The 21,226-nt window shown below is 35.1% G+C and overlaps 1 pseudogene; it reads left to right on the plus strand.

Annotated features, from left to right (window-relative positions):
• LOC135221699 (zwei Ig domain protein zig-8-like) overlaps positions 1-21,226 on the plus strand; it is a 510,516-nt pseudogene that overhangs the window by 377,674 nt on the left and 111,616 nt on the right.

A 21,226-nucleotide genomic window follows, 5' to 3' on the forward strand; every position in this document is an offset into this window, starting at 1 on the left:
AACAGGAGTTGGAGAAAGGATTTACCTTGGGTCTTACTGGGCCTGAGAACATCACCACTCGGCATTCAACACATCTGCAGCAGAAGCCCTGTACAGCCAAGCAGTAACATTGCTGGCAGATGTCTTTCAAAATCAAACGAGCCCAACATCCCGTCTAAAACCCATAAAGCTTTAGTCTGAAACCCATAAAGCATTGGAACGAATGATGCCATCCAAGATGACTTACCACATGGCTAGGAAAGTAAACGTCCCCAGTGAACTGCAGGATGCAATATATTTGTTCATGCTGGGACCTTAGAAGACAAAGCCTACCAGATAACAGTGGACAGTAGAACTACATGGGTCTCCATCCACTGCCTAAAGCCAGGATACCTTCCAGACACCGACCTACAAAAATATGCATCTTCAAGGAGATGAGTCCTGTAAGGTCCCATGCAGACTCACACACCTCCATCTAACCTGGTTAGCTAATCTCCTCACAACAAACATTTCTGCGCACAAACGCGCTTATACTATAAACACAGCATATGGAACACATCTTTTGTACAGATATTATTGTTATGTTAAATGTATCATCATTATCACATACATTACAGCGTCAGCATTTCAGCCATATGTACCTTAGCTTCAGTCGTGTCTTGTACATCGATTTATATTCATCTTTCCTTCCTTCAACAAACACAAGTGATTGTAGTGTGATCTCATGTCAGGCACTACATTTCCGCTGAATAAATCAGTAAGTTTGTAGACGCAGCTTCTTGCTCACGCCTTCGCTACAATGTATTCATAGTTGTTCTCATGGCAGTGTCAGAAATGGGGGTCGTCACTTTCGTAAACTTCCGTACACTGCCGTGTTTCAACGCCCTACTCGTTTTGATGATATGTTGCCTTTACTCTATATCAGTTGCTGGAAAGTGGTTTGAATTTCAACTAGGTAAGGGTGTTTGGACAACTTCTTGATATCTAAAGCCTTACCTTTGATGTCACTGAGTTGAACTCTTTTTAACTTTACGATTTCTCTCTCTCTCTCTCTCTCTCTCTCTATATATATATATATATATATATATATATATATATATATATGCATATATATATATATATATATATATAGATATATATATTATATATATATACATATATATAGATATATATATATATATATATATTTTTTTTTTTTTTTTTTTTTTTTTTACAGTATGCGTTTCATGTGAAGTAGCGGGATGGTTTGCAGGCTATATTCTAGAAATCATTTATGGATTAGGATAAATAAGTGCCTAAGCTATATGATTTGTTGGACGTTATTTTCAAGAAGTTCGCGTTGACTGACTATTCTTAAGTGAATTCTAACAAGATTCATGTAAACGTTGAATTATTACAGCCTTTTTACACCTGTTATTTCTGAGAATGGAATTAACTTTAAAGATAAATGTTTCTTTTCAAAATTTGTGTGTTCCAATATTCATGCTTGATAAGATGAATAAGTGTTCAATGTGATTTACCTGCATATACATAATTGAGAATAGATATATGTCCTCATATATTTGACACGTGATTTTGAATGTTGCTTGTTTAAAAATCCTTTTGTTCTTAGTAAAGCACTTTTGTAATTCTGCATGGAAAATATATATTTAGTTATTGGACCCCCAAAGTTCTATGATATTCTTTTGAAGTAGGTAGTTATATGACGTTTATTCTTGGCACCTCATAATGTTAGCGCTGAGTAGTTTTTACTGTGTACAGTTCGAAGTTTTGATTGGTTTTATGTTGTCATTCACGTATCGTACATTCTCACATGCAGTTATATGCTATAGGTTTTTTATGACCAAAACTTTTTTGTCTAAAATTTCAACACAGTCAGAGTTGGTGACCTTCACAAGTATTTTCCATGTGAAAGACACGTCGATCAAAAGGAATTTTTTCCCCCCCTTTCAATCTTGCAAATATTCTAGTACGTTAACTCTGTCGCTAATTGACATGAAATGTTTTCGTGGTGTCCTAATTATTATTCAGGCGCGAAAAACAGTTTCATCGGTTTGTCAAAACGCTTGTTGATATTAGACTATTATTCTCTCGGGTCATTGTTGACAAGTATATGCCAATAAGAATTTAATCATTTTCTCCATGTTGGGAAGCGTAATTACGGTAAAAATGTCTTTCAAATATACTACATTTTATTCCGATTCCACCCCATGTAATTCATAGATTTGAGAGAGAGAGAGAGAGAGAGAGAATTTTTAACTGTCGGCAGTCACTGACACTTTGTTATAGTTACGACTGATTTTAATATCAGAATATTTTCTCGTCATATAATATGCCATCACTGTGTAAACTTTACAGATTTTACTGCTCAGGAAGAGATTTGATTATGAGACTTCTGACAAGAAAACGATAGTTAGATAATGTTTCTCGTGTTTGGACTGACTTTCCTTTGGTGTTCCCTTAACACTTGGTTCGTATCCTTAGAGTCTTAGACAGTTTCCGCCGTGCTAATCGAGACATAGCGATGCAAGTGGCAAGTGCTTCCGGATGTGCAAATGATCCCGTTTCCTCACGAAGATCGTTTCATGGAAGTAGCTGCAGCACTGTCCCCATTTCCTTAATGACGCATTTTATGGATAAGACGTCTAGCCCTTTCTTGCGGAAAGGCCACATGACCTAAATGCGTGCTGTGGCTGTGATTCTGCTTCTCAGACTGCCACTAGAACAACAACGAAGTAGAATACCCTTATTTTACTGCGAAGGACCGTCACCAAAGTATCTTATGTGAATGGCTTAAGGCTAAATTTCTTCTTCTTCTTCTTCTTCTTCTTCTTTTCAATATACTTATCAAGAAGCAGGCCCCGAATCCTACACCTTTTACCTAATAATAAAATAGTGTCAACGGTCTTATTCTAATGGTTAAAATTTCCCTTATCTTTTGGTTTAGAGGTAAATTAAATTCTGGTCAGTCTTTCTTACGATTATGAACGAAGCACAACTATTGATTTATTCAGAATGTTTCAAAAATCGTTGTTGCCTTTTCAGACAAGCCCAGTTGATTATTAATTGCTATGCCTAATTGTCTTTTGGAGAGAGAATCTAAATGCCTCTTAATTTTGAATATTGACAGATTAGCCATTCATAAAAGAACTGCTGTTTTTGTTATGGACGTTGTTGCATTAGTAAATCTGACAGTTTACTGTAGTTAAATAGTACAGAAATATCGTTGGAGTAAGACTGAGTAGTAGCCAAAGTGGAAGGAAACAGAATTATTTTGTCATTTTGATTCGTCAATTAACCAGTGTATATATAATATATATATATATATATATATATATATATATATATATATATATATATATATATATATACACACATTTGATACGTCCCTGCAATTCTACTTAGGAATACATATTTATATACTATACTCGTAAGTAGAATTGCAGAAATGTATCATGTATATGATATATCTGCTACAGAATGAGAAGTATACAATGTTAGCTACACTAGTCTTGGTATGTAGAAAAAGAGAATACTGTAATCGATATGTTTATGAATTTCACATGAAGAAATCTTGGAAGTTCGAAATGTATAATACAGTAAGATGCTGAATGCGCAGTAGTGGATGATTATGCTTCTAAAAGTTATAAGCACAGTATCCATTTTAAATCAGCGTCAGTAATTGACAGAGTTACTTACTTTATATTTTTTCTCTACAAATAAAAAAGTAAGCCGGGTTCGCTTTCCCAACTATTATCGATGTTTTGGCTTCGGGGAATGAAAAAGTACGTTATGCGTTATATTAGGTACCTGTGCCTTGATAACTAAAAAAAAATTAAATAGAAAAATAAAATAAAAATAAAAAGGTAACGTTATTTTCAAAGTTTTTCCGTGCTGAATGAAAATAGCCATGCCCATTTTCCAGTAAATTTGAAAATACGCTGTGCCCAAAATTTAAAGGCCGAATAACATGCAGACTTCGACTCCAAATTGTACTGAGTGACACGAGCCGAGTAATACGAATTACCACAAAGATCTCTGACGATATTTGTAAGAAATGTTTACATCTTTTTTAATGAAACTTATGAACACACACACACACACACACACATATATAATATATATATAATTTATATATATATATATATATATATATATATATATATATATAATATACACACTATTTATATAATTTATACATACATATTCTCTGTCAGGGTGACAGTACCGCTATCCTTGCAGATATATATATATATATATATATATATATATATATATATATATATATATATATATATATGTATATGTGTGTGCGTGTTTTTCCGCACCAGCATTAAACCTTTTCGTACTAATTGAGTCGGATCTGGAAAAATTTTTGATATCAGGATAAACCCCTTTTATGCAAAACATTTCCACAACATAAGCCGCTTCATACACCTACACCAGACCGGAAGGTTCTCTCTCTCTCTCTCTCTTCCTCTCCTCTCTCTCTCTCGACGCTCTATATATATATATATATATAATATATATATATATATATATATATATATATGTATATATATAATATATATCATATATATATATACATATATATATATATATATATATATATACATATATACATATATATATATATATATATATATATATATATATATATATATATATATATATATGATCGCTTTAGCATATTGCAGAACCTCACATTTTCTTCCTCGGAAATCATCGGCTGGAATTCGTGCGCAAATTTCCGTATATGGATGACGTTATGACGGACATCTAAAAGACAGGGCAGACAGAACAGAGGCGTCGTAAACTATGTGCAACTGGCAACATGATTGCAAGGAGGTTTGCCTTCTGTCACCGAGATATGAGGCTGCAGCTCTTCCGTTCGTATTGCTACAGTATTTATGGGTGCTCCCTGTGGACGAACTATACCCGAGAGACCATGAGATGTATCAATGTTATGCTCAATGACATTTTGAGGCGCCTTACAAACACTCTTCGCTACCACTCCGCCACACAGATGTTCACAGAAAACCACTTGGACAATTTAGAAATCATTGTAAGGCGAGCAATGTCTAGTCTGGTAATCCGAGTGAGAAATAGCAGCAGTTCGCACATACAAAGCATCCTAAGTAGTGAGGCAAGAAGATCTAAATTGTGGGGAAAATGGGAAAATGAGGCGTTTGTTCCCTAAATGACTTAATCTCTATTTTTGCAAAGTGTCATCTGTAGAATCTGCCATTATTATTATATATCTACGGTTACTGTTAGTACCGGTGTTTTCATTTTTCCATTATTACTGTGAATATTATCATTAGAGGTTTGCTACACTTGATAATATTCGTATGGAGCCTTTTGGACCTGACTACTGTAAACACCGAAGGTCTCTTGCTGTAATTTAATTATATGCAATCTGTTCACTAATTGTTATAGCTTTTTATGTTTTTTTTATCTATTCTCTGTATTATTACTCTTATTACCATTATTATGATTAGTACCTTTTATACTATTTCAGCAACTGTGGATATTGCCGATTAATAATTTTTATCATGTTATCTCATGTATCTAGATCGTGTATGTTATTGTATATGCTTTGTATATTCCATGTATATGGCCTTGAGCTGAAATAAAATTTATTATTATTATTATTATTATTATTATTATTATCATTATTATTATTTTATTATTATTATTATTATTATTATTATTATTATTATTATTATTATTATTATATAATATGTGTATAATCCTGTTAGGGCACTACATTCTTTCATTTTCTTCAGCAGGTTATGGTACCTAAAGTAATGGCAACACCTCTAATACTGTAGTCGTGAAGGGATAAACAAAAACTCCCACTATTATATAAGGATGCAGCCAAATAAATTTATTGAAAAATAAGAAACTAAAATAAAATTTAAAACAAATCTCAGCTGGAAAATTGAAAAAAAATCCTGTTATGTTTTTTCAGTCACCCCCAAGTTTATCGGGTGAATTTTAGATGTGAGACCGTTTGTCTGTTCTAAGCAACTGTAAACTTTGATGTATATATGTGCACATGTATGTGTGTTATATATATATATATATATATATACATATATATATATATACGTATATATATATATATATACGTATACATATATATATACAGCAGAGAGAGAGAGACGAGAGAGAGAGAGAGAGAGAGAGAGAGAGAGAGAGAGAGAGAGAAGGCATATTTTGTTCTGGGGTTGACTTGCTTGCCATGCCCCTCAAATTATGGTGCAGTTATGTGAGTGCGTATGTATGCCTAAATATGTATGTGTCTGTGTGTTTCTTTATTATATAACTTGTATACGGGGAGGGAGCTTTGACGTGTAAATCCGGGAGGAGCCGTGTCCTTGAGCCATTCATTGCAGAACAGCAAACAACTAATTACTTCCACTCCATTATGCTGTGCCAGTTTCGACCTAATGTTGAGTTCAAAGGCTTTGAAGAATAATTCGTAGTATGAACAAAGAAGCAATTAGAACCCCAACATTGCCTCTGTGGTGTAGACCAGTCAGCAGCAAATGAATATGACGATTCTAAAGCTGTGTGAAGTCACATTGAATTCCAGAGTGAAAGCGTATTTTTTTTATCACGACAGAACTCAAAAACATTCCCTCCTGATTACAAATTCCACAACTTCCCGACGTCAGATTTTACCTTTGACTCCTCCGGGTTAATAACTGAAGTTGGATCATTAAAGGCATTTGCAGATGGTAGTAGCGTTTCCTGGTCAAAGGACAGACACGAGACTTAATGCATTTCGGAATAACCTTTACAAAGTGCATTAAGGATGGGAAAACTAGGGCGGTTGCTTTAGTACGAAATCTTGTTGAGAAGAATTTGAGATCTCATTCTCTTTGACCTTTTTTTTATTTATATTTATTTATAATTTTTTTGTCCTGAAGTAGACAAGAGGGTATAGTCATAAGGATTCTGGTATAAGAAATAGAAAATATAGAAGTACTCTTTTTCTTACCACGAGAGTTTTCCGTATATAATTTGCAGAATCGAAAGCAACGTATACGCACACAAACACACACACACACACACACACACACACACACACACATATATATATATATATATATATATATATATATATATATATATATATATATATATATGTGTGTGTGTGTGTGTGTGTGTGTTGTCAGACATTCTGTCTGTCTTATATAAATTCTGCATCTCTAATAATTGAAAATCATCAGAAACTCATTATTATCAATGTTCTCAAGACAGAAAATTGGTGACGTTTACCTTCATATTTCTATGGCATATTACCTTGGTGCCCTGACATCAGTTCTTTGGCAGTGAAAGATATGCCAGTCATCCTCAAGCTGAGTGACATTATGAAGAAATATTTAAACCATTAAGGGTATAATTTTAAGGAATTTTTTCGTCCATTTATTTACTATAGGTTTGTAAGTGATGCTTCGCCTTTCAGTTGTTTCCTTACCAATAAATATACCTTGGGAGCTCGTTAATCCTTGGTAATACGGGTATTGTAAAGTTTGAGTACCAGATTGGGAGTTTCAGTTTATATGTTTAGGTTTTTTAGGCCCGTGCAAAAGTAGTATGGTGAAATAGAGTTTATGTACTCGAAAATCCTGCATGCTTGTTACATCTTGTCCTTCTTTAGTTAAATAATCCTTGGAAGTGGTACAGACAATAAATATGAAGGTGAAAGTGGTTTGTGCATATCTTCATTTCGTGCCATAAGGTTTAGTAGTTGATTTCTGTTTGTAAAATTTCGGATAAATAAACATTTAGGCCTGATTTCTAGGATGATCATTGTATGTTGCATAGGCTTAGTTTATCAGGATGTTTGCCGTGTTCAGATTTCTAAACTAAGTCAGGAATTTAGCAAAAAGTGTTTAAGAAGAGTTTAATGTCACTGACATTTGTTGAATCTTTTCGGTGAAAGAGAATTGAAACCCGTTTTCCAATTACTACTACTCGAGATATGGGCCATACTCACGTACTTCTCTTCGTACCCTTCAGTGTGTGGTCTGCCTTCTTAATGACCAGTTTAACTCGCTACTGGTAGAACTCCAAGTGCTCCTTCAGACTCTTCCTTGTTTATTACTACCTGTTTAACTTGGGAAACATTTAGAATGAAAATTTTCATGATATTGTTTGAAGGTTTCCGTTGGCTGTTCAAAGGATGATAAAGAATGTTTTTATTTTAATCCACACATGATGTTAGTTAACAGATTTTCATTTTGTCCATTCCCCATCATTTCAATACTTGTGTCCTCAGGAAACTCTTTGATTCGTCACTAATTTGTGTAACCCGTCCTACATGGGCGGGTTAATACCCTCCCCAGAAATTTTTTAGTTCTTCAGCACTATATAGAAGGACTGCTGTTGTATGCTTGCCATCATTTCTCCCTTCTAGTAGGGCTTGAATTTCCTAAAGCATTGCAGGTGCCCTAATCATTTTCGTTCGTCAGTTCCGTTAGTGTACAATGCTTTATGTAAATAAGGGCGCGAGGCAGTGTATAATGTGAGGAGTAAGGAATATATATATATATATATATATATATATATATATATATATATATATATATATATTTACATTAAGGATACGTGATAAATATTCATGTGAGGAAGAGAAAACCAAAGATGTTTTGCCTTAAAAAGATTGAATACAAATCTTCACTCATACAACGTTTTTGAGTTCCCAGCAACCAGGAGAAAAATTATTTTTGTCAAGATTTTAATTTATATCAACTAGTCGGTAATTCTTAATGAAGCAGGCTTTAAAGTAAATATAATTGAAATAGCATCAGAAAAATTGAGCGGAATCACGATCATAATGTATTTACAAGAAAAAAAACTTTAGCAGAAAAACGTGAGTTTTTTAGCCTCTCGGAATTACACCCGGATACTTTTCTTGTTTAAACAGGATTAACTGAGAAGCAGTAATTAGCTTAGTATTTTGAACATCATAAAAAGTATATAAATAGATTTAATTAGGTAACGTCTTTTGCTATATCACTCTATACGAAAACTGGAAAACGAAATATATATATATATATATATATATATATATATATATATATATATATATGTGTGTGTGTGTGTGTGTGTGTGTGTGTGTGTGTGTGTGTGTTTCCGCGCGCGTATGTGAATACAGGTATGCATGTAGGTATGGTTTTATATAATGAAGACCTAAGTGCCACTGGGTACGTTTCTTATTGAAAAACGACTACAATTTACAATTTCTAGGTTATTATTTATTTGATAGATATTGGAAATTTTATAACGACTGCAATTAAAAGTTAGACAGCACCTGTGTTACCTCTTCACTGGTAAATAAAATGGTATTGGTTTACCGATCTCTGGTCCAGCCTTTCTTTGTAATTCTGCATTTTGTTTATTTATTTATTTATTTTTGGTTTATTGTCTATCCCGAATGAACTTTTATTGTCTTCAGAAAAGAGATGAGAGATAAAGGTATCCGATAGTAATACTACATAAGGTGTCTGGTCTATTTTTATCAAGTCATACAATGGATGAAAAATAAACTTTGACTGTTTTTCGCAAAGTTGCCTTTGATAAGTTGGCCTGATTTCATCCAAGAAACAATCTCAGTGACTTCGCGTAAGACCATTGCTGTGCTTGCTTGCTTGTCGACCGTGAATCAGAGCATTGTTTCAGTTCCAGTCGAATTTTCTCTAGTGGGATGATAGCTTATTTATTAATAGGCTGGTATGTTTGACTGTTTTGATGAGCAGGTAACTGCAAGAAGCGTACAGGAAATTACAGACTTTATAATTAAATTTCAGAGACTCATCTTTAAGGAATCGCTTCATTCCATCCCCACCGAGTAATTCCCGTGAGGGAGAAAACACCGATCGTGTCTTCCTAGAATTTTTTTGATAGATTAAAATATTTTGAAAGGAAACCACATATTGCCTTACGTTCCTGGAGATTAACCAAAGATGTAAAATAAAATAAAAATTGGTATAAAGATAAATCAGTTTTAGTTTTTGCTTAAGTACACAGAAAGTAAATACGTTCCCTTAATCTGTGGTTGCATATGTGAGACTTCCTCCTTTAATATATTCAAATTTGCCGTGAATTAATCAGCATCTTTAAATTGGTCATTAATAAACCATTTGTATCATCTTCAAGGATAATTGAAGAAAGTAAATCGCATATTTATGAGTAGATGTATTCCCTCCGTGGTTTCCCGCAAGATTTTCTTGCTGGTGAAGATGTTACAACCCGTACCCAGAAGCGACATTTAAATGTGATTATTGTTGACTGACGAGAAGTCCCAAGAGCCACTCTTTAACACTTGACTTTTGCAGGATCCTTCGATGTCAGAATGTCTGAAAGCAATATAAACGAACTGACTGTAAACTCTACCATAATAGCAGTCGAATGCTTTAAGAAAGGATTGAACATTCATCCTTTAAAATATCCAAGTCTTAAATGAGTTTTTAGGACCAATGACACTCGTTTAAACAAAATGAAACAAACTGCTTACAGGCAACTACCTACCCTCGTTCTGTGGCAGAATCTCTCTGGGCGTTAGCTGAAATGCAAGCTATCTGAAATGAATTCCTGTAGATACAAAAATATACTTTTTAATTCCCAAATTAATTAACATTAAAATGAAACAAAATCATTCATTAAAATGGAATAAAATTAAATAACTCCGACCCAAAAAAACGTTAAACTATCGTTTTCTTCTCCAAATCAGGTTTTTGTAAGTACCCCCTGTAATCTCATTATGTCCGACTAACCACAACATTTTAATAAGTCAATAAAGTCTTAGAGAATCCATTTTTCTATATGGTTAATTTGAACCCATCTGAAATATAGAGACCACAATTATTATACCACTTTACCCATGAAAGTTAATCAAAAGAATGTGTACCGCACCACACTTCTCTTTCTCCAACATATTAATTATCTCTTCAAAGGTTAACTTTTTCAAAGTTCACTCTTACGTTACTTATTTGATGAGTCTGCAACACCTCTCCCAGGCGTGTTCACACTGTCACAAGTAGTCAATGAGTGCCCTCTCTCAACATTTATTTCTCATAACCAAAGCCATATATCGTCCGCAACGAACACACACGCAGACACGCCCTGTGTGGCACCCAGCAAACACGGGTGCTCCATGTCCAAGGCATGTGATTTCCGAGGCGTCACCGACCTCAAAGAGCATTGGTCAACTTTCCTGGCTGTTTTTCATTTCACCCAGCGCTAGTCTCTAACCGAAAAGAGCTGAGATTAGCAATTCACTACCGCGTCTTTTAAGACAAGTGCTCAATAAAACCTTACCTTGAATTTACAGAGAAGTACTCGATTGAAACATAACCACCCTGTGGTAGGGATGTAAGAATATTACCACCGTAGGTCCTGCGTGTCTTACAAGGCAACTGAAAGGACAGCTGCTGCCTTTGACTGTACTTTTCAGTCAAAGTCGAGGCCCACCACCAATAACTGTGGTTGATGACAGCAAGGGCATGCGATCGTAGAAACCTCTTTGCCAAATCATAAACCATGCGTGAAGTTATCAGGAAAGGCGCATCAGGCAACCGACCCCTTAGTGTAGGGATTTTGGTGGGAAAGAAGAAGAGGATTTTATTGAAAAATAAAATACATTGACTTCTCTTGGATAACTGAGATTTTTGAATATTAAACCCCAGTGGTAAAAATGCGACAAGCAGATTAGCAGTGTTTTCTCTTGAAGCACGACCTAAATATGTCAAATGAAAAAATGGCAATCGAGAAATCACAGCGAGCTTTTTGAAGTGAATCTTGGTTGAAAGTTAAGTGTTGACCATGCTTTGGAGAACTTCTAGGGGTTGGGGGCGGTCGCCCCGGCTGGTTTCTGGTGGACTGGAACCCCGCCTTAGGAAAGAATGCCGTGGTTAGATTAGGCTCTGAAAGGTCACGTCAGTACTTAATGACATCCTCAAAATGCAGTCACAGTAGAGTGTTCTAAAATTGTCAGATTAAAAGTTTAGTCAAATAAAGGAGATACCTGAAGAAATCTCGTTAAGTAATTATAATATATTGATGTATTTTAGCTAAAGAATTCAGTAGGAGTTAATGATCGTGGATGGTATGAAGCACAAAGAAACAAAGCTACAAATGCTGATTGAAAAGTAGGAAGAGGAAAGTTGTAACGTTGCAACAGGTTTTTCATTCTTTATTGATCCGTAACCAAGAAAACCTGGACAGCCTCCTATGATCCCTTTTGTCATTTGGCTGACGCGGCAAAAATCTGGGAGGTCAATTCCAATAATAAACTACAAGTTTAAGAATAAGAAAGCGAAAAGCGGTTGATTAATTTTAATACTAACCTTCCCATTCTTGATTTTTTGTATGCTAATTATTAAAATGGACAAAAGTTGGAACTTTCTTGTCAAATGAGCACAGTTCTGAATGCCCTTCTCGACACAACTACCATCCATCAACCCACTTAAAATAACTAAATATTGTTATATAAACTTAGAGCTATGTTGAATTATAAATACTTTTGGTATTAGTTTGCATACAAACTTTTCTCAGTCTTACGAGCATTTTGCCTTGGTCTCCCTAACCAAACGCGTATTTAATCTTTTTTGTAAGTTATATGCCGTTTCAACCAGCATTTCTCTAGTTGTTTAGGTTTTTAATAACTATGGTTCTTTTATCTCTTGATGATATTTTGCTTTCAGTATTTTCCGAATGATTGCAGTCATCCTCTATAGTACAAAGTACGACGAATGTAGAATGGATATTATTTCAATGTTGATAATTGCGTTTTTTTATCCGAGCACTTAGAGGAATATAATTTTTATCATTTTGATTTCAACCGGGAAGTGAACAGTATGCAATTTGTTACGTATGTTTTTCTTTTCTCACTTCTATATTCCTGACATATCACTTTATGCGAACGAATATTTTTTTTTCTGACTTCGTCATAATGTGGAGGTCAGATATTAATTTCAAGAATAAAATTCTGTCTGTCCAGTTTTACTTTTGCATACTTTTAATTGTTTTACAGTATTGCACGCCAGTTAATCATGTCTGGTATAGTATGTTATATATTTATCTGTTGTAAATCAAGGAAAGAAGGAAAAACAACTGCAACCTTTTCGTCTTGGGTTGAAACTGGTCGTGGGATTCGGTTGAAAATGAAATGGCAGTCTCTTATTGTTGAAACTGAAGGACGAATCAAAATTGAGGCCTTGCATCCCGTTTACCACATGTACCTCTAGCGCCCTCCCTTTATGACTGACCTACGTGACCTTCAGTGAGCTTTTTTTGTGACCAGTACCTCGTGATGTTTAGAAATTACTCAATTCCACACTCTTTCTTTGTGACCAAAATACGTTTCGTTACCATACTGGGATTTTCGGTATTGTGAAATGTACAGCCAAACTTGAATAGAAATTTATATGAATTAACTATCTGTATATTTTATTGTGTATTTAAAAGTAAGTTCGATATAAATATATAGAGGACCATTTTTCTTAGTCCGAACCTGTCATCCAGTACTTTTGGTCCTTGGTCTCCGCCTCCCCCCCCAACCTCTCCTAAACCCCCCTCCCTACCCCTCAAAATAGAAAGAAAAAAAGTGAAATTTTTTTAAGCTCGAGTGAAGCGTCGGTGATGAGTTCGTTTTTTGTCAATCGTCTCGATTTGCCTGTTTAATGTGGCATTAGGCGCACTGATTGCTTAGAGGAGATTGTGCCGGCCATTTAGTCCTACCATTTGAATTGCGATGTTACTGGAAAAATACTCATTTTCTCCAAATTGACGTCTGCGTTTTTTTTTTTTTTTTTTTTTTTTTTTTTTTTTTTTTTTTTTTTTAAAAGATTGGGGTATATTTACTAAGACATCAATTCATCGTTCATGTCGTCGCTAAAAGAACTTTTTTTTTGTGGGGGGTGGGGGTGGGTTGTGGGCGGGGGAGTGTTTTTCAAATTTTCGTTATTGCAGTTGTTATTTTTTGCGACAGCTTTGGCCTCTCCTGAAGTGTAATTGCCGTGCGCAAAGTAATTACGCGATTACTTTCTGATATATATTTTTAAGCTTTAGATTCTTTAAAAATACAAACGTTGTGTGTGTGTGTGTGTTGTGAGAGGAGAGAGAGAGAGAGAGAGAGAGAGAGAGAGAAGAGAGAGAAGAAGAAGAGAGAGAGAGAGCAAATATCTGTCAACGCGGGAGGGAAAAATATTTGCGTGAAAATGTATTTGCAGTGTAAATATTCGGCCATCTGTATGTTGACACGATCCTACTTTTAGCAGAGGCAAATACTGCATATCACTGGTATTTACTTGTTCTTTTTGCGCTTACTTGACAAGTCGATTCCAGTCATATTTTTCACCTTTCTCCTTTTTGCTGGTTTCAGGTAGTAGGAGCTTTTCATTAAACTCACACTTGAAGGGATGAGTTCTCTAATCCTTCGTAACGCAGGAGTTCCGTGTTAATATTTGGCTGCCGTTCACTCTCCTTCCGGTTATTTAGGAAAAGAAAATGTTCTCACAAAAAAATTTTTTTTTTCTTTTTTTTTTTTTGTCTGTCAGACTTTCTGATTCGTCTTGGATCATATGATTTCTAAGCTATTCATTTTAAGATTACACGGTTCTTTGCTTAAATTATGTATTCAACATTTACCTACGGTATAGCTTCAGTAAATTCTATGTACACCCCCACAACTATCTAACGACAAATTCCTTCTGCTTTTCTAATCTTGCGCCTAATTCAGCTAGACAGTTTCACGGCTTGATATTTTATACTGTCACCCGCATACCAATGATGTCCATTTTGGAAACTGCATTGTGAACTCAATAGAGTTGATGGTCCATCTGCTTTGACCATAAGTAATGAAGCCATCCCGTACCCTGTAACAAACGATATTGAAGCGAAATTACAGATCCTTCACTTTTTTTTTTTACCTGACTTCGCAATCACATACTTACATTCAATGCATTTTATTTTTCGTTGTCCATAACCATACCAGGAATTCTTGCGATGTATCTCTTGATTCTTGGTCTATTGACCATTCTTTCATATTTCTCTTTTTCGCTCATCAATTCTTCACTACTTCCCTCTGTTCGGTACCATAGAAAGCAATTGTCGGCCTTTTTGCTTTCCATGAATTGATTATGGCCTCAAGGGCTGAGCCCTGAGTTACCAGTTGTTGATTTTTCAGAATTCTTGCTGCATCGCTCCATCCAAGAATAATGTATGTCAAGCTTCTTTTGCCTTTATTGTGCTGCCTTTTAACTTGTTTGTAAGTTCTGCGTACCCCAACCTTAGAAGTAAAGTTCCCGGTATCAAAATTAGATGTAAACTGGGGAAAATTGCGTTTAACTCACTCTGACTGCTAAAGTACTGTCCATTTACTCTTGAAAGAAAGTACCAACAGCGTTTTCACGCCAGTGTTGCGACCCTTTTCCTTTATATGCAGTTCTTACACTGAGAAAAGAAAAGATAACACGTTTTGTGGGTTGTTCCTCAAATTCAGTTCCCCAGTGATTCCGCCGCTCGTGTTTCGTTTCCACTTTCATATTTCAGTCGGTGAGATCCATAAGCTTTTGGTCTCCTATAGGGCGAGAGCTACAAAGCATTCAGTCCAGGATATATTTCTTTATGATTCTCAAAGAGATTTGATAGTGCCTTAGCACCTAATCCACATAATTCGTATTTTCTTAAAGTTTTCTTGCAACATATTAATTAACTTGGCGTTTCAAGGACAGATTAAAACGTTCCGTCCATTAAAACTAGTTAGCGTATGTTCTAACTTCCTCTGTTGCTAAATTATTAAGAAATGAAGTGGTTGCCGTTCTGATTCTCAAGCAAAATCTTCCTATTACTTTCAGTTAGTATTGTTTTCATTGAGAAAGATATAATCTGGATTTTGTTTTCAGTATCACTATTTTGTTTGCAGCATCATCACTGACGTATAGCTACCCATCCGAGCTGTTGTCAATTGTAATCTTTCATTTCTTGTGGCTCGAGAATCCTTTGGCAAACTTTCCGTATTAGTGTTAATTTCTCTATTTTTAAAACTGTTTTAATTATTTATCTGTCGTAATTATGTTAGTATACCTACTATCTTATTCACTTTATGAGGCATTCCTTTGAGCTGTTTTATTTCTCAGAGACGTTTATCCTTACTCCATTAGTGACATTCATTTATCAACCTCATCGAATGTGTGTTTTTGTTGACGTTTCAACCCCACGTTCGATGAAACCATGGCTGTATTAAGAGCTTATAACTTATTCATTTTTAATGTTTTTACTCTAGTTAAGCTTTACTTTTATCCCTGTAAACCACCATGCACCCCCCACCCTCCCCCCGCACCTTCGCACTCTTTCATGTTCCTGATAATACTGAAATCCTACCGCACTATACGTCAACATTTCCAGTTTAAATTTTGCCTCAAGGCTTATGGTGCTAGCTTTTTTTTCTTTTTTTTTTTTTTTTTTTTTTTTTTTTTTTTTTTTTTTTTTTTTTTTTTTTTTTTTTTATTTTTTTTTTTTTTTTTTTACCCCACAACCCCCATCTCTCTCCCTCTCCCTCTCTCTCTCTCTCTCTCTCTGTTTATAATGTATACATGTATATTCTGTTTGTATGTATATACATTATATATATACTATACAAATATATATATATATATATATATATATATATATATATGTGTGTGTGTGTGTGTGTGTGTGTGTGTGTGTATATGTGTGTGTGTGTGTGTGTCTGGGCATGTGTTTGTTTGCTCTTTTCCTGTAAACCCCTTCTTGTTCTTTCACGTTCCTCATAGTATTGAAATGCTACCTCGCTATTCAGACTTCTTTTACTGTGAATACTTTGCTTCAATCCTAATGATGCTACCTTTTTGTTAGTCTCTCTCTCTCTCTCTCTCTCTCTCTCTCTCTTCATTCTTTCCTCTCTCCCTCCTCTCCTCTCTCATCTCATCTCTCTCTCTGGACATTCTGCACACAGGTGCGTCTGCCTCATATGTAAATGTCTTGATATTATATTTAGCAATGGATCGATAATCACAAATAGAACCAGTAACGCAAAAATTGACAAATTTTCATATAGTAATAACGTAAAGGTATTCCCCATTTAAAAGTTTAAAGGCCGCTCAAGAGCAGCAGAGGCAAAGAAGGACAGGCCATAACATTGGTACACACCGTTCTAGAGATGGAATATCTCTTATCCGTGCGATCAGTGCCTAGATTTTTCACCTATGCTAGGACCATGAAGAGTTCCTCGCTGGCTGAGAGGTTTTCGAGCTGTAGGTCCCGTTGCTAGGTGACCAATTGGTTCCTAGCCACGTAAAAATATCTAATCCTTCGGCCAGCCCTAGGAGAGCTGTTAATCTGCTCAGTGGTCTGGTAAAACTAAGATATACTTAGGACCATGAAGAACTAGGGAGTGGGTTCTGTTGGTGCCCCAGGTAGACCTAAGGGCTGCCCCAAAATCCCAGTCCTCAGCTAGCAGCGATGGTAAGGGAAATTTATCATAGATGAGCGGGCTTGAACTCGTAGACTGCCATATTGTGAAGTACAAGCAAAGGAAACTAAGCTTCAACTTTTGTGTTCTTGTTGCATTTAGGAGCAATAGCACAATGAAATAGCACTTGGGAATACCAAAGGATATATATGTCATATCATGATGTACATCATAAGAGAAATGATTTATTGCCAAAGTGGTACCATATGAAAAAACGCGAATTTAAAAATAAAGCAATACAGGTGATGTGCGAAAAATAAGGGTCCACATTTCCGACATGTCATCGAGAACTACCGTTTTATCAGTTGGAAGGCGCATGATGATTACATCAAAACGTAATGTAACTGAATCGGGTACTGTAAAGGATAGATATGATATGAGTAAGAACAACAGCGTGGGAATATATAAACATGATTCTCGGTATTTCCTTAAAAAATTTTAAATTACGCAGTGCCGTTTGTCTGGTCCAGAAGACAGCAAAACAATATTCCTCACAATTTTCCTCTGAGAAATTACCCAGGTGCAAGGATTGGCTGTCCGTCGTCGCAAACAAGATTTGTAGATGGCAGACCACCCTCCGTTCAGAATGTCTGAGGGATTACTCCGGCCCCTTTCCTGCTGCTAACAGTTTTACCAGTTTATTGGCCCCGTTTGCTGTGTTGTATCTGTGTATGGTTACATTCGATCTTTTGTGCTTTATGAAATTCCATTTCTGGATGTTTGAATGGTTATGTGGTTTGTGTTTGTGTGATTTTTATGTTTGTGTGTGGCTTGTCTGTATCAGTGTATATTGAGACATCGTTAAGCTTTTGAAATAAATGAGTAAGACAGAACAAGTGCTAAATAAAAAACTGCGTAAAACATGTGACGAATCTCTCTCTCTCTCTCTCTCTGTAAGAATATCTCACACCGAAATCAAGAAATAGACCGCAACAAGACCAGTAGTAAAATAAAATGTCAGAAAAAGAGAAAACAGTTTTTTAAATGTTTAGAGTCATAAAAACTGTGTTGTTGCCACTTCCCTGGTATCATTTGGTTTTTACTTTCTGAAATGACAGTGTGGTTATTGAAATTGCTATTCTCATATTTCTCCCTAATGAGTTTCAGTTAATACGTTACGCTTAATGAACATCGATATTTGAATGACAAATGTAACCATGAATTTTATCCATTTGGTAACGGATATGATAAACTGGAATCGCTGATACTTATTAGAAAATAGTTTGGGTGAATGTTCCACAGAAAGTTTCTTGAAAGTGCAGTCGAGAATTTTATAACGAAAAGCAATCAGACTTTATTTAACTTTAAACAAATCAATTAACTTTTAGCAACTAAACTTGTTGTAACAGTAGTTTATCTGAAAGTGATTGTTATTGCAGTTGGTTATTATTATTATTATTATTATTATTATTATTATTATTATTATTATTATTATTATTATTATTCATACGATGAAGCCTGCTCATATGGAACAAGCTCACATGAAATTCAAGCTGCCCAAGAATATGGTGTTCATTTTTTGAAAGAAGTAACAGAGGGTAACAGGAAATACAGAAAGAAAAGAACAGATATTAGAAAAGAAAAATAAACTTACAAAATAAACTTACAAAATTAATAGATAGATCAAAATATACGTAAAATATAAAATACAAATTAACCCTTATTGCCTTAAGGTTGTTATTAAATATTGATAAAAATATACTTTTCCTTCTTCGAAAGATAGTATCTTATTTTCATGGAGCAGTGCACGTTGCTCGACTTTTATTTGAAAAATGTTGTGTGTCGATGTACACACAAATATACACACGCAAGATCAATGAATGGAAGAGGGGAAGTGTTGTTAAGACTCGGTCATGGGACATAGAAGTCGATTATGGATGTTTGTTGAAAAATGCAGTTACGTGAATTCTTTTGGGAACTTGAAGAAATAGGAAACTGAAACAGTGTAGATTATCACTAGAAATGGCTGCCAGTAGAGTGCACTCAGAAGATTTATCTCGACATCATTTTGAACAACCTTTTTTCTCTTTTTTTAATAATCTGAGAATGACACATCTTCCCAAAAATGCTGGAGTTGTTTCTTTACGAAGGACTCGAAACAAAAGAGTGAAATTGTTGTTGTTGACCTACGATCAGGGTGATAATACTGGTGGTAGTTGTAATCTTATTAATGACTGGATTGCAGTAGTTCAGATGTCAGATAATTAGTAGTGGGAGTCGTCATCATGCCGGCGAATGGAAATCTTCCCTTTAGAAAGAAGCGTAGTGTTAGTAATATATGTGTTGAAAGGTTTCAATACCATGCGATTTTTCTACCCCATTGGCCTATGTACACGATTGAGATGAAAGCAGCTCAGGTAAAAACACCTCCCCCCCCCCCCCCCCCCCCCAGTGCAGAAATGTTTTCCATGCAATTCTAAATTTGCAATTCCGCGGAACTAATATAAATACATCATTGTCGATATATGTTTTCATCCCGCTCAGATATGCGTTCCTGCAGTTGTATAATTAGCCTGAGCTATTGTTCACCTTTGTGAAAAGAAAAGCCTGCTATCACTTGCACTGAAGGCTGTGAGATTACAGATGGCATGTTTCATAACTTATCAAGTTTTACTTGCTCTCGACCAAGAATATAAGCATCTTTCCAATATTTTTCATTGGTTTAAATATCTCTCTCTCTCTCTCTCTCAGATCTCTCGTCTCTCTCTCTCTCCTCCTCTCTCTCTCCTCTCTCTCGTCCTCTCTCTCTATTATATCATTAGATACTTATATATAATATATATAATATTAAGTATATATAGTTATTACTATATTAATATATAAATTTATATATAGATATTGAATATTATTATAATGTATGTAGTATGTATACATAATTTATTTATGTATCATGTATATGTAATATGTATGTATGTATATACTATATATATATATATATATATATATATATATCTGTGTGTGTGTGTGATCGTTTGAATATACATGCCAATACATAATGGTAAATTTCTTTATGCACACTAATATGTTTACGCTGCATTCAGAAACTTGTTGTGCAATATTATGCGCGTTTGATAAATATGCATAATATTTATACAGTGATATTAAGGAAAACTCGTTTCCTCTAGAATTATGAACCCCAGAAGAAATCAACTCATCCGTCTTTGCCGCCTTCATTCCCTAGAATATAGACGAAAACGAAATACAAGACAAAAAACAAAAACATACATGCGCAGAAGCTTTTTCTAAATACCATATCGCCCAGTATAATTACACCATCGCAGATTCTTTGTGCGTCATCTTTTTAGACCAGTGTACTTCACATGATCTTTACATGCAGCTCGCACAGTCTCCACTTTCTTGAACACCCAGCATCGTCAGTAATCCTTTCAAGGTCATATTCCAATACCTTTACTTTCATACTGTTATTTTATATAATTGCATATCACCCGCTGCCTTTCATGCTTCTTGTTTTCTATAGCCTAACCTTAGCTTACGAAAGTGTTGTTGAAATCTCTACTTCTAATTGTATGTTATACGCCCCTGAGTATCGTCTTTGGTTCAAAACATGTACGTTTCCTTTCTGCATCTCCAATTACCTTATACACTTCTCATACAACGATTCCATGACGAAGATTTATGAGGTCAACTGGAACATTTTGATGTTGTCACGCTAGTCGCGTAAGATCATTAAACAGCCTTCAGTACCTGGACCCACACAACTCCTCCCCCTCGGTTATT

The sequence above is a fragment of the Macrobrachium nipponense genome, chromosome 3, assembly GCF_015104395.2.
Source record: "Macrobrachium nipponense isolate FS-2020 chromosome 3, ASM1510439v2, whole genome shotgun sequence".
NCBI lineage: Eukaryota > Metazoa > Arthropoda > Malacostraca > Decapoda > Palaemonidae > Macrobrachium > Macrobrachium nipponense.